The sequence below is a fragment of the Lissotriton helveticus genome, chromosome 1_1 (genome assembly GCF_964261635.1).
Source record: "Lissotriton helveticus chromosome 1_1, aLisHel1.1, whole genome shotgun sequence".
NCBI lineage: Eukaryota > Metazoa > Chordata > Amphibia > Caudata > Salamandridae > Lissotriton > Lissotriton helveticus.
The window spans coordinates 1419397554-1419424497 of NC_136057.1; the positions used below are offsets into that span (position 1 = coordinate 1419397554).

Here is a 26944-nt window from a genome sequence, read left to right on the forward strand (position 1 = left end):
CACTAATATTATTGCTAATAATCTCTGTGGCCCTCTCCCGTTTAGAATATGTGAAGCCCTGTCTGTTTCAGATCTAAAATGAACCTTTTATGTTTGTTGCATGGCGTTGAAAAACTTAAACACAGCATTGTTATGCAAAATGTCTGTAACAAACTCCCACACATTGCCCGTATCAAAAAACATAAATGACAGGAAAACAGTATTTTAAATCATCTATGTTTGAGAATCATTCAAGGTCAACAGAGTAGGGCTGTCTGCACAACAGAGCTGGTACTATCAGCCCCACCCCCCTCCGGGGGCCCTGGGCCTGTGCCCACTTTGCCTGTGCCTTAAAACGTCTCTGCCCTTTCAGGGTCTCTTCACACTGGAGGGTCTCTGGGCGTAGGGGATAACAGTGGCGAGTTAGAGAGAATGGTTGCACTAAAATGGCCGACAGTGGTGGGGGCGATAACTAAATCAAAGGCCTATGAAGGGACTGTCAGCGCTCTTGAAGAGGTTCTATGGCTGTGAAGGCGTTGCTAGGGTTGTGAAGAGAGTTGTGAATGAATGGCGGGAGTGTTAGGACTGAAGTTGGAGTGTGGCGAGAGTGGCAGAGCTGCAGTAGTGTGGTGGAGCTGTGGAAAGAGTGATTGGTGCGGATGTAGTGGGAGTGGGCAGCATTGGAGAGACTAGTGCCACTTTGGAGAGGGTGGTGGGGTCATCGTCCCTTAGCAAGAGGATTTGACCTGAGTCCAGCTCTCTCTGTGGCTCTCGAGAGCTACATCCTGTGCACGTTGTCAGGGCGATGGCACAGGTACCAGGACGCCTGCCCTGCCTCTTGAGAATACCTGGGCTCCATGCTGGGGCTCAGGTCTCTGTAGAGAGATACACATGGCTGTCCTCTTGCACATGGACGTCCATGCCAGACTGCCAAAGTAGCTCGGGTGAACACCTAGCAAGACAGCAAATTTTATGCAGTGACTGTAAAAATTCAGAGCGACCAGAGTTTTTGCGACTAGTGTAAGGAATCATAGTGGATCACAATTAAACCTAACACATGAATATTAATGAGATAGTTTGCAAATTATGACCCCATAAAAAGTGTCAACATTCAGGCCAGGGCTGCCGATCTTGGAGTTGGGGAACCAGATTCGAGCCTCAGCATCGGCTCAACATCCTTCGATTCTGGGCAAATCACTTAGGGCTAGATGTATCAACATACCCTTTTGCGATTTCCAAATAGAAATTTTTAGGGAATCGCTATTTGGGAATTGCAAAATGGCATGTATGTAGAAATTCGCTATTTTTTAGCGATTTCTGAAAATTCCTTATTTGCGATTAGCAAATTGCTAATCACAAATAAGGAATAATTTCCCATTCATTTCTATGGCCAAGAAGCCCATAGGAATGAATGTGAAATTATTCTCAATTTGCGATTCGCAATTTGCTAATCGCAAATTGAGAATAATTTCAAGGGTGCAGGGGTGTCTCAAGGACACCCTGCTGCACCCCTGAAAACGACATGTGTGCGCATATGCCCTAAGGGCATGTATGAGCGTCACATGGCACCTTTACAAATTGCATAAAGTGCATTTGTAAAAGAATTCGCAAATTACCACAAACTACAAGTTGGTGGTAATGTACGATTTCTTAGGCTTAATTCGCTAAAATGAAATGTTTCATACATAGCATTTAAGAAATCGCAATTTGCGATTTCTTAAATGCTTGCGCTATGTTAAGGAATCGCGAAATTTGCGATTCCTTAATATTGCAAACTTTTTGCATGACACATCTCATTTCCCGTTTTTCTTGTCGCAAACGCTGCTATTTTGCGAATCGCAGCGTTTGCGACAAGAAAAAAGCTTGATACATCTACCCCTTAATCTCCTAGTACCTACCAAAAAATGAATTTGTCCTTGTGTAATGTGACTTGTGCTCATATAAAGTGCTCCAATACCTTCAGGTCGAATTTCCGCTATATAAAACTGCAAGAAAAAAAAAGCTCAATTTCACAGACACGTGAGGAAAGTTGTGCTATTCTAAAATAGATGATTGAAAGAAGTACAAGTCAAACTATGTTTAGGTTATTTGCTCTGTATAAGATATAGCAGCATTGTGTAAACACTCACATATTGATGGATGTAAAAAACAAGCATATACTCTTCAAGCAGAATTTGACAGCCGTCATCAGGGATGGTTGCCACAATTTTACCCCTGTACCATGAACGATGGTGCCTGAAGCAGCGCTCGGTCGATGAATGTGGACTTTGAGTTTAGTGTGAGAACAGGCAGCTGTTGCAAAGTGATTGTGTGGCAAGACTGTTGGATGCCAGAGTGCTCTAATGTTGTGAAAGTGTTGGGTGCTTCTGCTGTGAGAACACGGGTAGTGAGAGAGCAACAGGTGTAACAGTTTGAGTATGATAGTGCGGAGCATATGATGCAACATTTATAGCTCTTACACCCGGCTTGTCTCTCACCCAGACTGCATGTGAGAATGTTGGGTGTGAGAGTGCAGGTTTGAGTCTGTAATTTATGAGAGCGCTGGGAGACTTAGGGCCAGATATACTAAGAACTAGTCAGAAAATGCTGGTTGCAATTTGCGACCAGTATTTTTGCAACCAGTGTACCGAATCGTAGTGGGTCGCAATCTGACCTACCAAATAAATATTAATGAAATAGATTGCGAATTGTGACCCCATACAATTTGTAGCCATGACAGGGATGTTGGACTTCTGGGATAAGCACACCACCATGTCTGTGATTGCTTTCACCCGCTTCCGTGCATCGCACGGCCCCTGGTCACGGTGGGCGTGTGTGGAGGACGGCCGGGGGTCGCCCGAACCACGCATGCGTGGAATTCCCCGCACAGTGGGGGAATTCTGGCCGCAGGAAAGCGGTTAAATAAAGCAAGCTTTTATTTTTAAATGCAGCATGTTTTGCTTAAAGGAAAATGGGATGCATTTAAAAAACAAAAAACTATTAACTAACATTTCTTAAGAGTTAGCAATGACCCCTGAGACTACTGCCTACTCTAAAAAAATTGTGTTTTTTCAACATTCACAAAGGCTATGGGGTCCTTTGGGGACAACCTTCCTGCTTGCAAATGGGTTATCACTATATTTGTGTTGACTGTAAAATATTATTGATTTCAGTCGCAAAACATTGATACATTACATTCCCACTGGGTTTTTGGAAAGAATGCCCTAAATACGCCCCGTCCGAGTACTTTCTCAGTTTGTGGTCGCAAACCCAAATTGCGATTTTGTAATGTGTTACCAACCCAAAATGTGGGTTTCATACATTATAAAATGCCTTTTTGTGGCCACAAACAACCTGTTTCTGCGAATCAGACTTTGTGCAAACGCAAAAAAGCCCTATACAACTGGCACTGAAACCCCTAGCCCCTTTCCCCACACATACTCACACAATTATGCTCAGACTGCTCTGTAGAAAACTGACAGTCATTATTTCCTGTACTTCCAGCACTGCCTCGATTTTTCATTCAACATGTGGATATGTTCAAAATCAGACGTGTCCAGAGAACAGTGAGAAATGAGGGGCTGATGGACAAGAGGGTCCCAAAGGCACTTTAGCATCGCTAAAGGTTGTACATCTGGAAACAGGGGTGGGGAGCGTCCTAGCACACAGGGGAAAGTGAGCAAAAGTGAGGGACGGACACAGAAAGAGAGTGTGTGAAACAGAACAGAGAGAAAGTGAGTGTCGGAAGAGAAAACAGGGAGATGAAAGAAAGTGTGAAACAGGATGATGTTGATGGTGAGAAAAGAGGAGGGAGGGATATATACAGAGAGGGAGAGCCAGAAGGCTGGGATATTGAGAGTGAACAGTGAGGCATGAGGAAATTGCATGCCTCTTTCTTCTGCCCCTTACACTTCATCTATCTAACAGGATATTTTTCAACCATGCTTTGTCACTACATTCCTTTCTCTTCCTTCTTCTTTCTTCCTTTTCTGTTTTCTTCTCTTTTGACCTGTGTTAAAGTTTCATGATGAAAAATATGCTTCGATCCCCAGGAATGTGTGCCAGTGCCACCACCTGCCCCATAGGCACAAACCAAGCACTGGGCTGTTGCCTGTTGGGTCAGCATGTCATGGTTGCATGCTACTCATTATTTTTGTTTTACAGACACAAACCTGAATGTGGGGTTATTTCTGTAAAATAAAAATAATTTTTTCTGTGGCTGGGGGTCCGGATGGGTTGTGTGAGGAGTGAGGGAGGCACCTCTAAATTTTTTTTCATGTTTGCGACACATGAATGGGCAGCCTCTTAAAGGTTTCTGACGTCATATCTAGCTGAGATCCACCACTGGGAGCCTCTGAACGAGGGAGGGAACTTTGGCTGTGGAGTAACTAGACATCCACGGGTGTACAGGCATGTGGGTGGTCTGTCCTGTTGCCTACACTCAGCTGTGTAGGATGCCAAATGAGCTGCTTTTTAGGCTGAGCATTCAAGACCTCTTGTATATACTTTAGTGTATACTTATATATATATATTCTGTGAGCAAGGTCTCCGTAGAGACCGAAACGCGTAAGGTGTTGCTGTCTTGCTGTCAATCTGAGGAAATAAACCGTACCAATCTGCAATCTATGTGTATGGTTGTAATTTGAAAATACCCGACAGTGCATGAAGAAAAACTCCCCTTCGGGGAAAACGGAACTAATATATATATATATATATATATATATATATATATATATATATATATATACTTTATATACTTATATGCGGGCTTATAGCCAGGCCACTGCTTTCATTTGTCTGTTTCAGTGTCCCTTAAAAATACTTGCTTGCTAATGGTAAATTCTTCCTCTTGTCCCTCCTTTCTACTTTTGTTTCCTCCCACATCAGCATGGATCAACTACTGTGTAGTTACGTTCATTTGTGGGACTATCTGTTTTCTGTTCTCCTGTCCCCTATCCCTCCCACCAAGTCTCCCACCTGACCTCCCATGTGCTGCATGCCTGCCCCCACCTACTCCACCTTTGCTGTTTGTTTAGGCCGTACAATTAATATTTATCTAGCTGTTCTTCTCGTCTTCCCGGGCTCCTCGTCTTTTCACCAGAAACAAATACAGTTCCACTGAATTGGGGGAATTGTAGTTCTTTTTGGCTTTAAAATGCTGTAGGCGCAGCAATAGCACAAGTTGCAGGGACTTACAGCCTGATTCATCAATCTCCCGTTTTGCGAGCCCCTAATAGCGATTCATAAGGAATCGCTATTAAGGACTTGCAAAACGGGATTCATGTAGGAATTGGAAAAAATATTGCGATTCCTACATGTTCCTTATTTGCGATTAGGAAATCGCTAATCGCAAATAAGGAATAACTCCCCATGCATTCCTGAATGAATGGGGAGTTATTGCTTATTTGCGATTAGCAATTAGCTAATCGCAAATAAGGATGCGATTTCAAGGGTGCAGGGGTGTCCAAAATACACCCTGTAGAACCCCTGAAATGTAATCTACATTGGTGTTGCGCACACACATGTCCAAAGGACATGTGTGTGTGTAACATGCAACTTGCAACTTAGAAAAATGCATTTAAATGCATTTTTCTAAGTTTTTGCTATTTACCACGAGGTCTGACCTCTCGGTAAATAGCGGCCCAAAATTGCAATTTCGCAATTTTAAAATGATTCATGAATTGCATTTAAGGATTCTCAAATAGAGATTCCTTAAATGCAATTCTTCGCAAACGTGCGAATTCTTTAATAGCGAATTTTGCATTTGGGATGATGAATCCCAAATGCAAAAATTGCACTCGCAAAAGGCAAGATTATGAGAATCTTGCCCTTTGCGAGTGCAATTTAGCTTGATGAATCAGGCTGTATATGTCCCTTAATGCCAAGCGCTTTCTCACCACCTTGATGTAATCACTGTGGGAGGAAGATCACAGAGGAGGCAGCTGGGGCCCCGGAGCAGCAGCAGCGTAAAACCGGCTCAGCTGACCCTCCTTTCAGCAGTCACTTCCTCCCTCCTCCTGCTGCTGCATTCATGAGACCTTGCAGTTCATTCTATTTCTTTTTTTATTTATGTAGCTGAAGCATTTTGAAGTGCTCCACAATGATGAAAAGAGAATATAAAATGAAACCGAAATTGAATTACCATAATGTGGCAGCAATGAACAGTTGCAGCGTGTGAAATGAAGATGAGAACTATTTTACAAGGGATTCAGCTAAGTTAAACTTTAAAATAAAATACTGGCGGGATATACTAAGACCAGCGGTTACATTCGTGTTCAAGCCCAGTGCTTGAAATGGGAAAATAGAAGTGCAGGTACTCTGTACCACAGTACCTGCTTGTTTACAAGAAGTGCCGGTACTCTCTAATTAAAAGTATAGCATTTCTCTTGAGAAGTGCTGGCACTCTTCCTAGCAAAATTAAAAAGTGCAGGTACTCAGTACTGGACAGTACCGGCCCATTTAAAGCACTGTCCAAGCCCAGTCGTATTCCTTGCCTAAACTTTTTTTCCAGTTTCTTTCTGATGCATGCACTAAGTACATAGTTTTCAAGTAATGTCTTGGCATGTAGAATATGTGTACATTCTCACGTTAATGGAATGGGAGAAAGGAGCAATATGTTAGTTATGGCGACTGTCTGGCTTTAAACACTTGCAGGCGGATTTGCAAACCCTTCAGCCACTTTTGCGTCATTTTTAACATGGGAAAAGTGACGTAACGGTGGTGCAAGGGACTTGTTAAGCCCCATGGGACCCATGAAGAACAGCAGCACTGCCTCGTTGCGGAGCCCAGCGCCTATAATTAGAAAGGGCATGCTGAGCGCACTATCTGCGGCCCACTTAACACTAATTTTGCACAAAAAAAATCCCCAAACAGGGGTATGTTTTTAAGTAGGAAAATAATAATCAATGCCCTTATTGCACAACGATTTTTAATCAGCACCGGAGCCATTGATAATGTTCTTTGCCAAGTCCTCCATGCCGTTCCTTTCAGACATGGGCAGGGAAAATCTGCGTGAGGCACCCTGCCCTAAATATTTTAACATTCCAAGAACACCCGCGTGTGGTTTCTTAAAATTATAGATTAATAACTAAACAAAAGGAAACAAGCATTGACATAACCTTGATTGCAGGCGAGGGCAAGTTTACACAGGAAATGCAAAGGTACAAAAACACTTTTATTGCTTGCAATTAGAGTGCTTTGGTAACAGCAACTATTATAATAGTGGAATTCCCACGCATTTATTGTTTCAAAGGACAGCTGTAGAGCACACCAGGCATTACTTTGTGGTGTTTAGTAAATTGCAGGCTTGTTAGCCAGAAAATATGTCACTTTTGTGTTGCTGTCTTGCTTCAGGGTAGCACATTGTCATATTCTCCCATTAGTGTTTTTTGTCAGGAATCCTAAAACTGTATATAGTTATAGGCACAAAATATGCAAGCCTACAGGAGAGATGTGATATTTTAGTTACTTTTTCATACCTGCCCTATTCAAGTGGAGTAACCCCAAGCTGTCCACTAGGGTCCAAGGAAAATGACAGCTTTCTCAAAGGGTGTATCTCAGGTGCAGGAAAGAATCCAGTTCACAAACAGTACCATGCTCAAGCATACAACTTTTAAACCATTCAATAAAAAAATCATATCCTGCAGCCAAGCATACTGTTCCAACTAGTAATGCTGAACCTTTGAAAGAAGATAGGCAAAGAAGGAGCACTTAGCGTTCTCACTGATTTTTTTTTTTTTAGCATTTCTTTTCCTCTATGTTTAGGAAGCCAGCTCCTTATATGTGGTTTGCCAAAAAGAGATATACCATGAAAAGAGTCCAGGTATTTCCTTACTAGTGATCAGGGCCTTGCTTTAGCAATCCCATGATGCTATTCTATGGGGTAGTGTGGTTGAGCAGCCGCAGGCTCATCAGAGAGAATTGTTAGACATCTGCACATACACAAATAGGAGCTCACTGGTATTGTATGCAGCAAATTAATAATCATGTGGAAAACACTGCAGCCGCAGGATTGGAGAATTCAGGTAAAGTAAATGTTTTGATATAACCTTTATGTAATTATATCGTTTTTTATAGACAAAATACTCTCTCACCATCATCACTGATAACATTTTCAAGTTGCACTCCACACCATGCCACATAATTCCAATCAGCATAATTTCACTCAATGCCACACACTTCCACACCACACAATTCAACTGTACACATTTCCATACCACATCATTCGACAACAAACCACATAATTCAACTCACCAACACAATTACACAACACATCACATACATCCAACCAACACCACAGAATTCCACATCATGCCACAAAATTCAACAAATATAACCACATAATAAAACTCCACTACATACCACTATGCAACACCAAATACCATTCCACATAATTATACTTCATGACACACAGTACCACTTAACATAATTCCAGTACATTCAATACCACATATTTACTATCCACCTAATTCCACAGCACACTGTGCCACATAATTCCACTCCACACCACACAATTCCACCACACACAATTTCAATCCAACCCACAGTACTGCATGTAAATTATCGCTGATATGCACATTGCGATATTTACAAGGAGGCCAACGCATGTTAGCAGACATTCGTTTTTGGCGAAAACCACGTTTTTTGCCAAAAACTAACATCTGCTAAAATGCTGACTTACCTATACTTAACAATGGTGGTGGATTATGCTGATACGACCACCGGGTCGTATCAGTAATGTTATCGCTGTTTTCCATGGAAAACACCGCTCTCGCTGGAATGATTATCGCCATAGCGCTATGTGTTGTTAATACAGTGCTAGCATGGTGATCATTTCCAGCAATAGCCGTCGATAAAAAATTTACCATAAGCGCGGCCAGCGATAATTATCACTGCCGCTTGATAATATGCCACCAAGTATTTCTGAGTTGAGGGAGATGGAGAATTCAAGACAGGTACTTTTTAAAATAGAGATGCTATTTAAATCTTACATATGAATGTATCATTATAAATATTGGCATCGATCTTCTCAACATTAGAAATGTATATGCCACCATATTGTTTTATTTCTTGTATAGCGCTACTCATCCAAATGCTAAGTGTTAGAGCGCTTTACATCACACGTAAACATTATACTTTGAAATAAATCATGTGTATAATTCAAATATACAGGATGTGTTACATAAGATAGTGAAGGTTACAAGGTGTAGGAGTCACGATTCCTTCATAGCTCTCTGTGCTATATTAGCAGGATTACAATTTATGAACTGCAGGTACCAAAAGGATGTTAAAAGCAGTAAGCCTGTATTTTATTTTAGGGTTGTGCCAGAGGGATTCTAGGTGCGTTTGCCTGATGCTGGTGTCTAGTATCAGGCAAACGCACCTAGAATCCCTCTGGCACAACCCTAAAATAAAATACAGGCACTGGGGTACACCGATCCTTCCATAAGATCCGAAACGGACAGAGACCTGATTGACCTCCTGCTCACAGCCGCGGTCAAGACGGTTTTAACCAACTGGAAAGACACAGCGAAAGCCACCTTCAAAGCCTGGTTTAACTGGGTCATTTTCCTACGGGGGGCTGACAACATAACAACCAACAACCTACCGAACGCAGGGAAGAAAAGCGAAAGGTGGCTCTCGCTGGACAACTACCTGTCCTCGCACAAGCCACCCTGAACGCCAGAGAGACAACCGGGAAATAAGCCCCAAGAAAGATGAAGCAAGATGAGACACCACTGAATAGACTACTAAGATCGCCTACTTTGTTAACTAGCCGAGCCTCTCTACTCTCTACTCTCTCTACTCTTTCGCTATACCTCTCTCTCTACGCCACCGGGGAACGGAAAGACAGTTGGACAATTCAGCAAGGGGGAAGGGGGAACGCCAAGAGAAACTGAAGAAGAAGTGAAAATAAAGTGGACTAACGGCTGCAAATCACTACCCAAACGTCCCCCCCCCGGAGCCCTTTCCCTTTCCCTTGTCCTCAGTTATCTCCCATGTATATCCTGTATATCCTCTGCACCATGTAAATATAATTTTCAATAAAAATCTACTGAAATAAAAAAAAATTAAAAAAGCAGTAAGCCAGTTACCTATCTACATAAAATAATAATCTGTCACCTGCTCGTTACATGATGTGTTTAGCAGGATGCATACTAATCCTCTATGCTACTTTGATTCAAAACTGGATCTAGACAAAATACAGATCTCTCCAGCAATTGTGTTAACCTGTAAAGTTATCTTACCATTGTCATTATTATTCCTTGTGATTTACTGAGTGCACAGAGATCTCTGTAGCAAGTGCCTTAACCCGATAACATATTTTAAAATGCAGACTTTGCAACTATTTGAGCATAGCAGATTTATTGGCATGTTTCTTCTTGTTAACATTTTCAATAGGTTTAAAAAAATAAATGTATACATTAAGGCCTAGATTTTGTGTCAGGTTGCATCACTTTTTTGGCACAATCCTGATGCAAAATCTCATTTGTTAAATCTCATAATTCGCTTAAATGTACCCATGATAGGCCATCTAAAGAAACATATGTGTGAGGTCTTTAATCTTATGTTACATCTTATGATGTCATGGGATATCACTTCCATACTGCGCTTAGTTAGTCCCCCACTTCTCTTTTGTTTTCACTGTTTTATGTAGCGCAAACTCGAACTAAGGTTTTGGACCTTTTTATATGAGCACCCGTTACATTACACAAGGATACATTCATTTCTGGTATGCACAGGGAGATTAAGGGCCATATGTAGGTAGCTTAATACCGGTCGGTAACGGCCGAAAATCGGTAAATTTGCCATTACCAACCGGTATTAAGCTTTTTCGAATATTGGTGGCTTGATTTTAGGATTCAGTAATTTACCGATTCGGTAATTTAAGGATTTCGTAAATTAACGAATGCTTAAAATACCGAATCGGTAAATTTCCGAATCCGAAAATCCTATGTAGGGAGCACTCAAGTGAGCGCATTTTTTATTTAAGGATTCGTTATTTACCACCAACTACAAGTTGGTGGTAAATATCGAAAACCTTTAAAAAAGCAATTTTGTACTTTTTTAAAAGTGCCATGTGGTAGATATAAATGCCCTTAGGGCATGTATGTGTGCCACATGTGCACACATGCACGATTCAGGGGTGCACCCTGCCACCCTTGAATATATTCCCCCTATTACCGATTCGGTATTTACCGAATCGGTAATGGTGAATGGTGAATGGCTTCCCATTCATTCCTATGGGCCTTAAGGCCCATAGGAATGAATGGGAATTACAGAATCGGTAAATACTGAATCGGTAATACCGAATATTACCGATTCGGTAAAATTTACCAAATTTTTACCTACATACTATTTACTGATTCTTAAATACCGTATTGGTAAAATTCGGTATTTAAGAATCGGTAAATAGAGATTACCTACATATGACCCTAAGTTATTAAGGGTGTTAAGCCGACGCCGAGACTCAAATCTGGTTCCCCAGCTCCAAAGTCGGCAGCTCAGGTTGCTTGCCACATTCTCTCTTTTTTTTTGGACTTGTGCCCTGGCTCAACCCACTCAGATGGCTTACAAGATTGTGACCTGTGGTTGCATTCCGTTCTCCTCATCCAGGCTGTACTCACTGGGCGATTTTACCGAGATTGCCCCATGGTCTTCTTCTAGTTGAACACATATACGTATGAGAACAGCACATTGATGATCTGAAGTACATTCTTTGAATCCCAGTACCATCATCTGATCACCAGAGGTCGCTGTTTGCCTGTCCAACCTATTTAGCGCAGTGAGGAAGTAAAACAAACAACTGTGTTTATGCCCAGTATGCACAGGATAACTCAAGATTAAGGGACATGCTAGCCGCGGGGTGTGTCCAAAATGTACCCAGCTTGCACTTTAGTCTGAATCACAGCATTTCTGAGTAATGCCGACACGTGACTTGGCGGAATACAGCGTCACGCTTGAAAGCTGTTTTGGCAGCCAACTACTGGCATAAATCTCATAAACTCCAGAAGTGTTTTTCTTTATTGGCTACTTACACTAATTGGAGCGCACACCTAGTAGGGCAAAGCTATTAAACGAGCCTCCCAGCAAATTATGCAGAAGATGCTTTGACATTTCCAACATAGATAGCCTTGAATCAGAAGCGAAACTGCAACGTCCTCTCGAACCGGCGCACAATACACGTGTCAGAGTTGGTTTCCCCTAAAGCACAGCTGAGCATATTTTGAGTTGCCTCACTGCCCCTTTTCGTGGCAGTCGCACCGCCATGAAAAAGGTGGCGCTGAGGCAACAAAGTTGTGCCTCTGTGTACGTGGGGGTATGCAGGGGGCACATGATGTGTCCCCCTGTAGTTTTGCACCCCCAGTTCCTGCACGGGAAGGAATGCATTCCTACCCATGCAGGAACGTGCACTGGCAGTCCCTTGGTGGTACTGTTAAAGGATCACAATCAGACTTTAAACAGCACCACCCGGACCACAAAATTACTTGTAATCGGGCGGGCGGCGGTGAGTATCGGCAGTCCTGGAGAGGAGCGGTGGTGTGCCACCCGCTCCACGACCGCCAAAACTCACACTAAGGCCCCTAGACCCATAGGTGACTGGTACAGAGTGGCTAGTCTATACTCACATGCACTGGTCCATACTCACAGGTGGCTGGCATATATTTTCAGGCATCTGGCCCATACTCTCAGGTGGCTGGCCTGTACTCTCAGGCAGCTGGCATATACTCACAGGCAGCTGGCACAGACTTGTTAGTGGCCAACGCTGAGTCCCTGGTTGCTGGCGTCAGACTCCATGGTGAGGAGTCTATGGTCATATGTGTAAGACTGTGCCGCCAATCTAGCCAAGGGGCCTCTTGTAGATGCTTAAAAAAACTTTTGTATAAAAGTTTCAGTAGTAACAATAAGTTGCAAGTTCAATGTTCCAGCAGCAGACGTATGCTATATCAGTTCCAGGCAATGGACAGCCCACATAAAACACTCGCAAACATTCAACAGCAGCATCCACAGCATCAGGAGACCACGCAAGCAGACCTTCTCTATAGCCATCAATAAGACACACCGCTTCTCTCTTCTAGTTACATACATGGATCACACATACTACTCTAACATGTACAAACAGCACGGACAAAAGACACAACCAAATCAAACTGTAAAAAACATATTTGAAATTTTTTAAAAATGCATGGAAGCTTAGAGTACATGAAAAATAAAATCATACTGAACACCTGTGACCTCTGCCTTTTCGTTAAATATCTTCCATGCTTTCGGTACCAGGGGTTCCACACAGTGGCCAAGGAGAGCTGGATCAATGCCATATTTGTCGAATAAATATGGACTATGTAAATGATTCCAACATAATTATTGAAAGTAATTGTTCCTAAAATTGACATCATAAAGGTTTAGGATGGTCTAGCCCTCTTTCATCAAAACTAGAAGCTGGCTCAGTTTTTTCAGGTTAATCACACATAGCCACCCACTTGAAATGCAGTGTTTCTCTCCCCTGGAGGTAGGTGTGTGTCACCGTCAGTGTGTTTCAGTGGGAGCTTCTCTTGATACAGGCAGGTTTCGGTACCACGATTCATAAAGCAGGGTCTCACCTGGGGCACCACAGTCCATAGAGCTGGGCATCACCTGGGGTACCACAATTCATAGAGTTGGGCATCACCTGGGGTACCACAATTCATAGAACTGGGCATCACCCGGCGAACCCCACTTCATAGAGCTGGGCATCTCTTGGAGAACCACACTTCATAGAATTGGGTATCACCTGGGGCACCACAATTCATAGAGCTGGGCAGCATTACCTGAGGTACCACAGTTCATAGAGTGGGGCATCCCCTGGGGTACCAAGGTTCATAGGAGCCCAGGAGGAGAGACAAAGCAAGCCGCTTTCTGTGTCACTCAACACCAGAGGTGTGCTCACAAAAAACACAACAATGCTGCCCAGAGGGGGTTCTGAGTGCGTTGAATCCTACCCACAAAAAAAACACAAATCCAATAACCGTGTCCTTGCACATTTTTTAAATTGGAAAACGAACAGCTAACGCACTACCAAGGTGAGCCAGAACCCAACAGAACTGCCTGTGATTGTAAAACATTTTCCTGACAATTTTCTCAAAAGGTAACGCGACAAGCAGTACTGTCCTCTCAGGCATTCGTGGGCACCTCCACAGCACTCTGTTTGATGACATACATGCCTCTCTAATTGTCTCTCGCTTTCTCTTCCTTTCCCCCTTACTCTCCTCATCTGTCTCTCACCTCCTCTCTGTCCATCTCCTGCTCGCCCCTTCACCCTCTCAATCTGTCTCACTCTCTTTCTCTCGTCTAACTTTCTCGCTTTCTTTCTTTCTTACTTTGCTCTCCTCCTTCCCTCTATCTTTCTTCTTTCTCCCCTCCAACTTACTCCTTCTGTTGCTCCTGTTATCTCTTTGGCTCCCCCTCTCTCATTATCCGTCTGACTTTCTGTCCTCAATCTTGGCCTCTTCCTCTCTTCACTTCCACCATATTTCTTCATCTCTCTCTCTCATTCTCCCCTCTTTCCCTCCCTCCCTTGGGCTAGCATATTGAGCACATTGTCTGGTCTTCCAAATGCAGGAGAAAATACTCCAGGAAGCAAACTACAGCTGTCAGTCATTAGGGCTAGAAACAACATCAACAATATGCCTCAAATCCCTCAAAGTAGAGGGGAACTTTTGATAACAACTCACTCATTTAGGGCCATATGCATGAACACATTTTCCCATAGACACAGAATGGGAAAAACCCTTTGATGCATCTGGCCCTTAATTCTTTTAAAGTTGTCTAGATCTCTCTCACTCTCTCTCTCTCTCTCTCTCTCTCTCTCTCTCCCTCTCTCTCTCTCTCATTTTTCTCTCTCGCTCTCGCTCTCTCTCTCACACACACCCACCCACACATGCACATGTATGCACATACAAACACACACAAAACACACACTTTCTCCCACACACACTTTCTCGTTGACACACACACAACACACTTTGGGACAGATTTACAATAATTGGCGCATCCCTGCATGGATGCGCCAGTTAAGATGCGACACGCAAAAAAAACCTTGCACCGTTGCGCAACGATAGACAGATGTCTGTTGCATCTTGTGTCGTAAGGGCAGCGCATTGCTGGAGTAGTGTCGCAAGCACGATGCAACTCCAGCAATGCTCAGGGGCGGCCTTTACTCATCATGCTTCTTCACTGCTTTCGGCTGCTTCAAGCAGGCATAATGGTTTAATGCAGCGAGGATGTAAAAGTGACTGTCAATTTTTTGGGGCTTCCTTCGACGGAACGCCCACCGTGCATACATTATACCTGGCGCAGGTATAATGTAGCGCAGGGATTTACAACGTGACTGTTAGACCTGGCACCATTGGTGTGGGTCTCCCTTCCATTTTTGCTGTTGCCTCATGTGTTTTTTCTGGTGTTAGATGCTTTGGGCACTGTGCCACTGCTATCCAGTGCCACAGTGCACGTGCCCCCTATTGTAAATTGATGTATTAATCAGTGGTTCCATGTTTGGCTATTTGGTTTACTTGTCAGACCCTAGTCTAGTGCACTGAGTGTGCCCAGGGCGTGTAAATCCAAATGCTGCTGGTGGGCCTGCATTTTAGTTTTTCACTATTGCAAGGCTACCTGTTCTCCATAGGCCAGAATGGGCTGTTAGAGTTATTACATTTTATAATCCTAACTGTCTCAGAGAACATGGTAGAAATTTGAGTTTAGTATGCCTGAACTCAGAATAACAAAATACTTCTTTTAGTGAAGTTGGTTTTAAGATTCTGTGTTTGCAAATACCACTTTTAGAAAGTAGGTATTTGCTTGTCTAACCATTCAAACCTGCCTCTGCTAGGTTGTGTATTCCTATGTCTGGTTTTGTGAGTGACAGGGCTGAGTCACCCAGTGTTGAATAGAGAGATCTGCATCTAGATGGGAGGGAGGAGTTGCACCTGAACCTTGAATAGGGCTGTGCCTACATTCCACAATGCTGGCTCCACCCCCTGGGGAGCGGCTGATGTCTCTGCCCTGCACACTGAAAGAAGAGAAGGAGTCCTGTAAACAAAGTGCTCCAGGACTGTACTTGCCTTCCACAATGCTGGCTCCACCTCCTGTGGGGTGTCTGATGTGCATGCCCTGCACTGTGAAAGGAAAGGAGATTTCTGGTAAACAGAGTGCTTCAGAACTGGTTTGGACTGGGCAAAGGCCCCTCTCCCCTCAGAGAACAAAGGATTTTGGGGTATAAATATTGGGACACAGATCCCATGAAATTAGATCACTTTGGACTACAAGAAGAAACCTTTACTGATGAGAGGAACCTGAATAAACTGAGGAGAGACTATTCCCAAGCTGAAGTGACGCTTGGGGGATAGGCCTGCAGTGGTTGCCTTACTGCCAAAGGAAGAAGAAAGGAACTTTGTGTACTTTGCTTTCAACTTGTGAAGGATCTCCAAGGGCTTGGAAAAGAACTTGCCTCCTGCTGAAGTCTCAGGGACAACAGACTTCACCCCCCAGCTCCCCAGAGTTCTTTGGAAGTACCTGCTGCTGTTTTGGGCCTCCAGAGGGACTGCGTGTCGCAAGGAGCTGGACGCGCGACTCAACGAGAAGAAACTCGTCGCCGTGCCTGCCAGCGCAACTCCGAAGGAGGGTGTCGCCGCTGGAACTGTCCCACTACACCGCATCGGAGAGAAGCGTGCCGCAACGAAGAGAAAGCATGTTGCCGTCGCTGCTGCTGCCGTCGCAAGTCCGAAGGAGGGTGTCGCCGCTGTAGTTGTCGCACTGCACCGCATCAGGAGAAGAATCTCGCAACGAGGTCGGAGCGTGTCGCTGTGTCGCGTGTCGCTGTCGCTGTGCCTGCCGTCGCAACTCCGAAGGAGGTTGTCACCGCTGGAACTGTCGCGTTGCACCGCATTGACCAAGAGCACCTCGCATCCCCCAGAGCTGCTGTAGTCGCATCTTAGATGTCGCCGCTGTAGTTGTCGAATCGAGCGGAAGCTTCACGCATCGTGGGAGAAGAGCGTCGCCGCTGGAGCTTTTGTCGTCGCAACGTAAGGGCGTCCCCGCTGCAGTCCACGCATCGAACCGAGAACTTCTCACGTCTTCACGTCTTTATTTCTTTGTATCTGAACTTTGCCATATTCCCCATCGCTGCGACATTGCTTGTTGTGGAAGCGCAACGTAACTTAAGGTACATTGACGCAGAGTGTCACATCTAAGAACTGAACTGAACTAAGCTTAAATCTACCATCTTAAAGTAATCATAGTGTGTATTTTTTTCGTTTATGGTCTTGTGGTAACTATTTAAAGTCTACATATTTTTTATATAAAACCTGTGTGGTGTCCATTTGTAGTGTTGTGACTGGGTTATTGTATGTGATCAAAACAGCTTAACTTACAACGCCTCTGAAGTAAAGCCCTTCTGCTTGTGCCAAGCTACCAAGGGGTGAGCAGGGGTTATTTTAGGAGTGTAATCCCCTTATCCTGACTAGAGGAGAGGGTCCCTATGTGTCACAAGTACCTACCTGTGCCAACTAGAGACCCCCAAATCTAACAGTGACGCATCTCACTAGAGGCGTCACGTTGTAAATATGTTGCATTGTGGCGCATTGTTTACGATGCCGCTGCGTCACAGAAGTGACGCAAAAGTGTTATAAAGATGTCTCAAGGGGCTTGTAAATCTTCCCCTTTCTTTTTCTCTCTCACACACAACACACACACAAACACACGCAAACCCACACAAAACACACACTATCTCTCAAACACACTTTCTCGCTCACCTACACACTCTCTCTCTTCCACATACACACAAAAACACAGCCACTTTCTCTCTCTATTACATACACATACCCACACCTACACACACACAAACACACACAAAACACAGACACATTACTTCTCTCCTCACACACACACACACACACACCCACACTCACACCCACCCACCCACACATGCATAAGTAATGCTTCCATGCTCCAGGGGTGGGACGAACACAAGAAGAGGGAGGAAATCCTACAGAAGCTGATAAATAAGAAGAAAGCAAATGAGCGTGACAATAAATCCAACCAATAGTAAGCAATAGGCCCACTGTAAGATAAAATTATATGTCTCACAACAAACGCGGTCTTAAGTGGGAAAAAAAATGAATGAACCTTGTGGAATGACTTATCTGTTTGCACAGATTAATGAAACTCAACAGGGGCAACCTTGAGGCATTGCATTGAACACTGTTCCAAGACGGCTTAGGATGAAATGGTAATTAGAGAGAAAAAAGCATAAAGTGACGCAGCATTAGGACCTATGCAAGCTCCTTTTCGGGGTCTCCCAAATTTCTGCCTGTTCCAAACACCAGCTTTCTTAATTTATAGCATGCCTCTTTGAACATTAGAAAATACTTTCACTGATAGGAGTGAAAGCTAAGCTGTGAAGCACATCTGTTTAACTTCTACTGACAATCACCAACCTAACCCTTACAGCAAAAATGACTTCAACATCTGGTTATGGTAAAGCAAATGCAGATTACAGTCTGTGCTCTCTGCTACAATCGCACACTAGGTTGAATAATCAATTTGAAATTAATGGTGGAGACCAAAGCAACTAGTAGATTTCAGGTTTTATGTTCTATGTATTTATGTAAATGTGCATTCTGCCAGTGGTATGGCTGCACAGTGCCTCTTGGATTGGGTTCCTTCTTTTCTGTGTTTTAAGGATTCCATAATATTTGGTGTTGTTTGTTTACTGTAGTAGGGTACCCCATGTGGGTGCAGTTCAACTTCTGTGTCTTTTTCTTCACAAAATAAAATCCCAAGTGGGCTGCAGTGAAATCACCAGTTCACTTCCACTGCACCCACATGGGATAATTGTTTGCAGAAATAAAACTACGGGTTCCAGCATGCCTGAAAGATGCAAATGGGGGTGGGGTCGCACACTACTCACACACCGCGGTGTCGCCCCTAAGGACTCTGGTCAATGTAGTAAAGTGTTCGCAATGCATCATCTTTCGATCTTCTGCTATCTTTGCTGTCTTCGCCATCCCTGGACACGTGTTTCGGGGTATTACCCCTCATCAGCAGGGATAGGCCGTGTACTGGGGTTGCCGATGGCTGCCAATATCTGCCAGGTATAGTACCACTCAGGCGCGTAGGTGCGGGATCCCAGGCTCGTCAGCCCGCTGCTCAAGGGAGCTTTAAAGTTGCAAATGGGGGTGGGGTCGCACACTACTCACACACCGGCGGTGTCGCCCCTAAGGACTCTGGTCAATGTAGTAAAGTGTTCGCGATGCATCATCTTTCGATCTTCTGCTATCTTCGCTGTCTTCGCCATCCCTGGACACGTGTTTCGGGGTATTACCCCTCATCAGCAGGGATAGGCCGTGTACTGGGGTTGCCGATGGCTGCCAATATCTGCCAGGTATAGTACCACTCAGGCGCGTAGGTGCGGGATCCCAGGCTCGTCAGCCGCTGCTCAAGGGAGCTTTAAAGTTGCAAATGGGGGTGGGGTCGCACACTACTCACACACCGGCGGTGTCGCCCCTAAGGACTCTGGTCAATGTAGTAAAGTGTTCGCGATGCATCATCTTTCGATCTTCTGCTATCTTTGCTGTCTTCGCCATCCCTGGACACGTGTTTCGGGGTATTACCCCATATCAGCAGGGATAGGCCGTGTACTGGGGTTGCCGATGGCTGCCAATATCTGCCAGGTATAGTACCACTCAGGCGCGTAGGTGCGGGATCCCAGGCTCGTCAGCCCGCTGCTCAAGGGAGCTTTAAAGTTGCAAATGGGGGTGGGGTCGCACACTACTCACACACCGGCGGTGTCGCCCCTAAGGACTCTGGTCAATGTAGTAAAGTGTTCGCGATGCATCATCTTTCGATCTTCTGCTATCGTCGCTGTCTTCGCCATCCCTGGACACGTGTTTCGGGGTATTACCCCTCATCAGCAGGGATAGGCCGTGTACTGGGGTTGCCGATGGCTGCCAATATCTGCCAGGTATAGTACCACTCAGGCGCGTAGGTGCGGGATCCCAGGCTCGTCAGCCCGCTGCTCAAGGGAGCTTTAAAGTTGCAAATGGGGGTGGGGTCGCACACTACTCACACACCGGCGGTGTCGCCCCTAAGGACTCTGGTCAATGTAGTAAAGTGTTCGCGATGCATCATCTTTCGATCTTCTGCTATCTTCGCTGTCTTCTCCATCCCTGGACACGTGTTTCGGGGTATTACCCCTCATCAGCAGGGATAGGCCGTGTACTGGGGTTGCCGATGGCTGCCAATATCTGCCAGGTATAGTACGACTCAGGCGCGTAGGTGCGGGATCCCAGGCTCGTCAGCCCGCTGCTCAAGGGAGCTTTAAAGTTGCAAATGGGGGTGTGGTCGCACACTACTCACACACCGGCGGTGTCGCCCCTAAGGACTCTGGTCAATGTAGTAAAGTGTTCGCGATGCATCATCTTTCGATCTTCTGCTATCTTCGCTGTCTTCGCCATCCCTGGACACGTGTTTCGGGGTATTACCCCTCATCAGCAGGGATAGGCCGTGTACTGGGGTTGCCGATGGCTGCCAATATCTGCCAGGTATAGTACCACTCAGGCGCGTAGGTGCGGGACCCAGGCTCGTCAGCCCGCTGCTCAAGGGAGCTTTAAAGTTGCAAATGGGGGTGGGGTCGCACACTACTCACACACCGGCGGTGTCGCCCCTAAGGACTCTGGTCAATGTAGTAAAGTGTTCGCGATGCATCATCTTTCGATCTTCTGCTATCTTCGCTGTCTTCGCCATCCCTGGACACGTGTTTCGGGGTATTACCCCTCATCAGCAGGGATAGGCCGTGTACTGGGGTTGCCGATGGCTGCCAATATCTGCCAGGTATAGTACCACTCAGGCGCGTAGGTGCGGGATCCCAGGCTCGTCAGCCCGCTGCTCAAGGGAGCTTTAAAGTTGCAAATGGGGGTGGGGTCGCACACTACTCACACACCGGCGGTGTCGCCCCTAAGGACTCTGGTCAATGTAGTAAAGTGTTCGCGATGCATCATCTTTCGATCTTCTGCTATCTTCGCTGTCTTCGCCATCCCTGGACACGTGTTTCGGGGTATTGAGCAGCGGGCTGACGAGGGACTTTATGGCTGCATGCCTTTGGAATGAACTCCCCCTTTCCCTCCGCAAAGCTAACAACCTCCTAGCCTTTAGGAAAGAGCTGAAGACCATGCTCTTTTCTGTGTAACCACTGCGACGGTAGCGTTGTTGCCTCTGTGTTTTTTGGACTTCAGGCCCCTTTGCCAAAGCGCCGGGACACCCTCTGGGGTAGCCGTGCGCTCTAAAAATACGGCCTTAACATAACATAACATTGTGTTTGGAGATGAAATACCAGTTTTGAAAATAAATGCTTTTTGTGAAAGCTCCCAACTGCGAAGGGCATCCTTGCTTCAGGGCGATTTTTGGGATGATATATCTATCTATCTATCTATCTATCTATCTATCTATCTATCTATCTATCTATCTATCTATCTATCTATCTATCTATCTATCTATCTATCTATCTATCTATCTATCTATCTATCTATATATATATATTCAACAGTGTATTGAAGAATGAGTGGGTGTATAAGTGTTTGAATGGATGATTTAGTAAGTGTGTGACTGTCTGTATACGTGAGTGTTTAAACATGTCTTAATGAATGCATAGGTTAGTCACTAAACTATGTAACTGTCTGTATCAGTCTGTCAGTTGGTGTGTAAGTGGTTGCATGGGTTGGTGAGTAGCTAAAGGAGTGCCTATATGGGTTACTTATTAGTTGTCTGAGTATCTGTATGGGTGCCTTAGTGTCTATGTGGGTGGGGGGGTGACTCCATGCATGGATGTGTGAGTGGGTGATTCACTGGGTGTATGGGTTCAAGATTGCATCTGTGAAGAGCTATATGGCTGGGTGAGTGTGTGTATAGGTGTGTTGTTGAATGAATGGATGTCTCAGTGTGAGTAACTACATATGTGAAAGGCAGTATATGTGGGTGTCGGAGTATATAAATAAACTATATGTGAGAGTGAGTGATTGTGAGAGTAGCTGTATGGATGAGTGTGTGGTTGTATCAGTGATTGTATAAGAGAGTAAGTATGTGTTAGTGTCTGTATGAATAAGTGAGCTTGTTTTTGTATAACTGTTTAGGGGAGTAAATGGAAGTGTGATTGATTTTTTGCATGACTGACTAGGTGAGTGAGTAAAGCTATGGATAAGTGGTGGTGTGTGAGTGTCTGTATAGGTGTATGAGTGCATATGATAGTGCTGTACTGATGAGAGACCGCATGTATGAGTGACTGTATGGGTGAATGAGTGGGTGTGTGTGAAGACTTAGGAATCAGTGAGTGGGCATGTAGTAACTGGTATTGGTGTGTCTAAGGTTTCGAAAATGGTAGTCTGTATTTTAGAGTAGGTGTATCAAAGGTTATATTAGGGTGTGAGGAGGTGCATCAGATTATCACATGGATGATGTCATCAGTGGTGTCACTGACCATGTCATGAATGATGTAATATGTGACGTCATCAGCAGTGCATTGCGGGGGCGTGAGTTATAGTTAGCTGAACTAACTATAACAGCCGAATTTCACAGGTTTTGTACAACTGAAATGTCCAACTAACTATAAGGTCCCTGTGACCTGTGGTTTTTTCAGGGAATTTCAAAGGTTTTTTAAATGCTAATTTCTAAGTATAACAACCCTGAAACCTATGTTTTTTTCAGTGAATTTCATAGGTTTTTTTATGCAAATTTCTAACTATAACGTCCCTAAAACTTATGTTTTTCAGTGAATTTCAAAGATCTTTTAAATGCTAATTTCTAACTCTAACGTCCCTGAAACCTATGGTTTTTTCAGCGATATATAAATATATATATATATATATACACACACACACATACATGCTCTATTGTATCATATTATATTAAGATGTGCACAATGTAATATGGTATTTAATACCCTTGTTTAGCGTAAGATAGGGCCATGATTCACAAGAGGCGGAGTCCTCAGTGTTTCCTACAGCCCTGCCCTCACCATTGGTGACAAATACCATATCGCACCGCGCACCTCTTCATGTATGGATGATGCCATACCATTTTTCATGTTATTAGTTTTGGAAAGTGGCATTTAAACTTAAGCTAGAATGCAAGGGGTTAAAAGTTGTGCTCTGAGGGAAAATCTCGCTGAAGAGGTCTCTTAATAATTAGCAAATGTCTTCACCAGTGTAAAGTCATTATAACATGTGGTAAGTGAGTCGGGAAACAGCCATGTCAAGATTGATGCACTTTAGCAATAACACTGAGCTTGACCTTTGCACTGTACTAAAAATGTGTGTTTATTAGAACAGTTACTCTAAATGACATGTCTTAGTGGGGCCACATACACCCTTATATAGTTATACAAGTGAATGACACAATACATCTCTGCTCTGCATATTACTAGGAGAATCAGCCCCCACCCCCCCGAAATTTTTCCTAGTCAAGCTAGCACAGCGCTTCCCGGCAGGATGCAGCGCTCTAATGATCATCATCCATTCTCAGTAGCAACCGGGCACTCCGGGAGAGTGCATACCTCCAATGTTAGACTTCCATTTCTAGCACCAACAGACTTCCAACTGAACCCCCTTCCCAAACTTTAAGTGTAGTACAACACCTTATTACTTATTCTATAAGGTAGTTCAGCGGGATAAGTGCCTGCTCCATAGATCACCAGCAGAGCAACAGTCTGAATCGACTCAGGAACAGCATTAGTTATTCTCCTGATGTAGTTGTAACGAGCGTCATCTGAATGTACAGCATAATTTATAATATTGATATTGTTATATGTTTTTTCACAGCACAAAGGAGGCAAACCTATTTCAATATAATCACTAGTGCCTTATTTTGCTACCCATGTATGTACTGGTCAGTCATATACAATGATAATAATTAGAAGCGTCAACTTTGGTCGGCATTTTGAAATGCACACTATTCCGTTTGCTCCATTATTCTTTTTTTATTTGTATAATTTCATTCACGTTCTCAAACCATTTGTTGCATTCTGCGAACAGCAGGAGACGTTTTAATTCAGCCAGTAAGGCAATATGGTATTGAACAGGTAGTGCTAGGTGAAAGGAATTAAAATCCTTAATAATAATTGTAACGTATACAATGAAACGCATGTTTGATGTCCATGCCAATGTCCTGGCATTTTAATTCATGTTTTTTTGTGTCCCTCAGCGCTCTGAGTTTGTTCACTACCCGCTGTAAATGACGCCCTCGGCCTCCGCTATATAAATGGGTAAATCAGCTCTGTCCCATTAGGAAGCGAATTGATGTGACCTACAGGGGTTATCAGCTATGCATGTTGTGCTTTCGGTTTTATGAGCTCATTTTCTTATTCTTTGTTTACTGTTTATAATGCTGCTCTGCTTACGGGCCTCCAATCATGTTACCGAGTAGGATTGTAAGGCCATGGCCATTTTAAATGTCCCCTTAAGATATGTGGTCATAAAACAGTTACAACGAACAGGTAACAGCATTGTAAATTATGGGCATAATCTATACAGTTACACATTTCACAAGCAGTTGGACGCTGGCTCTTGCTGGCAATTTCAATGTTCTGGGTCTGCAACAACAAGTCCTAGATCCAACTCTTGTAGCTGTACGCACACTTAACCCCATGTCTGTCTGCGGCCTGATGGTTTGTGGTGTCCCTTTTGCATTGTGATGGGTGTGTGGAATTCGTTGCCATTTAGTTTGTTCTTCCCTTGGCTCATGTGTCCGTGTACAAGCAGTTGCACATGTGTATTTGGGGACTGAAATAAATGTGGAAAAATACTAGCTGTAGCGTTGTCTTTTGCTTGTGGCAAACATAATGCGGATAAATACAGACAAAATGCCCAAAAAATAAATATGGATAAATACAGACAGAAATGGCAAAAAAATGAATACCATAAAACCGGGAGCCCTATTTATAACTAAAGTCGTACATATATAGTATCTATATTGCATCTTATTTCACTTTGAGCTCCAGTTCTGGTTCAATTCGACTATTTCTAACTTCTTTACAAAAGAAGTCTGCATGGTATGAACCACTGATGCTCCATATATAATAAGCTATTTATCGCCACTGTTGATGAACCGCTGCTGCATCCCTCTCTCGTGGGTTATTGCCCTGCAACACTCGACGAGAGAAATAAACTGACTATTGCACCTGCATACCTGCTTCCCCATCCTTGCTCTCAGGTGTAAGTCACAAAGTTGGTTGTGACTGAAGTACTCCCTTCCCTGAATCCTCTGCTGACACCGGTTTGCGAGTATAAGATGCTTAGCGTAGTGTCTGAAGTTTCTGCAATCACCGGACTTTTGCATCTAATAATCAGCAATCCTGACAAATGCACGAGCTGCTGCGAGTATACGAAGAGGATTGGCAGAGTATACCAACCCAGCAAGAAACTTCGTTCAGTGAAGGGGAGGTTTAAACTGATTCTGGTCTATGTTTGTAGACGTGTCTTTTATTAAATACCAAGGTGGTATGTGGCTGGCTATGATGGTATTCTAACATATGTACAGTGGCAAACTGCGGGAATTACGCCCAAGTGGGCAATGTATATACATATCATGGCGACAGGGTGGTAGCACGATAAAAACCACTGAAACTATTTGGGTCTGCACTTGCCTTTCTTCGTGTATCCAGGGGATCAAGTGGCAAGCGTGTCAATATATATATATATATATATATATATATATATATATATATATATATATATATACATTTTTTTCTAAATGTAGGACAAAGATACATGTTGCAACACTGGTAACTTAGTTTTAGATTAAATATATTAAAATAAATTAAATTATTTTTTGTGGAGCATAAATTAAAAATTAATTCCAGCTAAAGAAAAATGTATTACACATTAATGATTATTAAACGTGATGAATAGGGTTAGTTAAAAGTAATTTAATTATATTTTAATAATATTAATGCAACATTAATTTATAAAATCAAACGAAAATTGTAAAATATTTGGGTCCTTTTTGGGTTCTAGTAACTTTAGAAGTGCAGTTTGTGAACAGCAGAGGGCTTACTCCTTTGTGGGTGGGTGTATGTCCCTCCCTAAAGTCCTCCCTAACCTTTCATTAAACCCTACGTAGTCCTCACCAAACTCTTGCGATTTAGTACTACGGCCCCTTTTTCCAGCCACTCTCCCTGGTTCCTCGCACATTTGCTACTAAGCAGTAAGCTTACATGGTGAGCATATCCTCTAAGAAAAAATAGAAGAGGTGGAGGTAGCGATTCTTACTCGTAGGACGGTGAATAATATTTTGTAGTACTTTAGTAGTACTACTGAACTTACTCCACGATGCAGTTTGTGATAAGGCCCCCATGTATTAATTTGGAGCTACTCGGGGAAAACCAATGCAATATTCAAGCGCCCAGAATAACTGGTACTGCACAGATGGGTGATTATGAGGTGCCAGTACCAGATGAGTAAGGGATAGCATGAGTCGAAATGAGGGCCTACAGAACTGGAAAAAACTGGAAAAAACGGGCGTATGTAGGCTTGATCGCGGCTGGATAAAGCTAATGCTCTCCAGGCAGGCCTTCAAATGCCATCTTTCCCTTGATAATATTAAAAGAGTGTGATAGCGCTCATCTAGACTCAGGCACTCATACTTTGACACCCTTTCCTGCTCTAGAATGCCCTCAGTGGGTATGTAGTAACGAGATACAAAGCTTCAAAAATAGGGGAAAGCAAACTTTTACCCTCATATGCCCAGTTACAATAAATTAGGATATTCTATCTTAAAGGTAGTAGACTATCTCCTGATTTTGCTCCACCTACGTAATTCTTAGTAAAATGTGCCATGGATGCCCACTGCATCTGGGAAATCACCACCAAGTCTAGGGGATCAGGGTATTCATGCCCTGCCCCCTTTGTCTTTTGTCTTTTTTGTTTTATGTTTTTTTAGGGGCTTGCTCACATGTTGTGTCCCG

General features: G+C 43.7%; 1 protein-coding gene across 2 annotated transcripts in view; it reads left to right on the plus strand.

Moving 5' to 3' along the window:
• The window catches only part of LOC144826620 (beta-1,3-galactosyltransferase 2-like), a 157595-nt gene that overhangs the window by 88562 nt on the left and 42089 nt on the right, over positions 1-26944 (plus strand). The gene's annotated exons all lie outside the window — the stretch shown is intronic.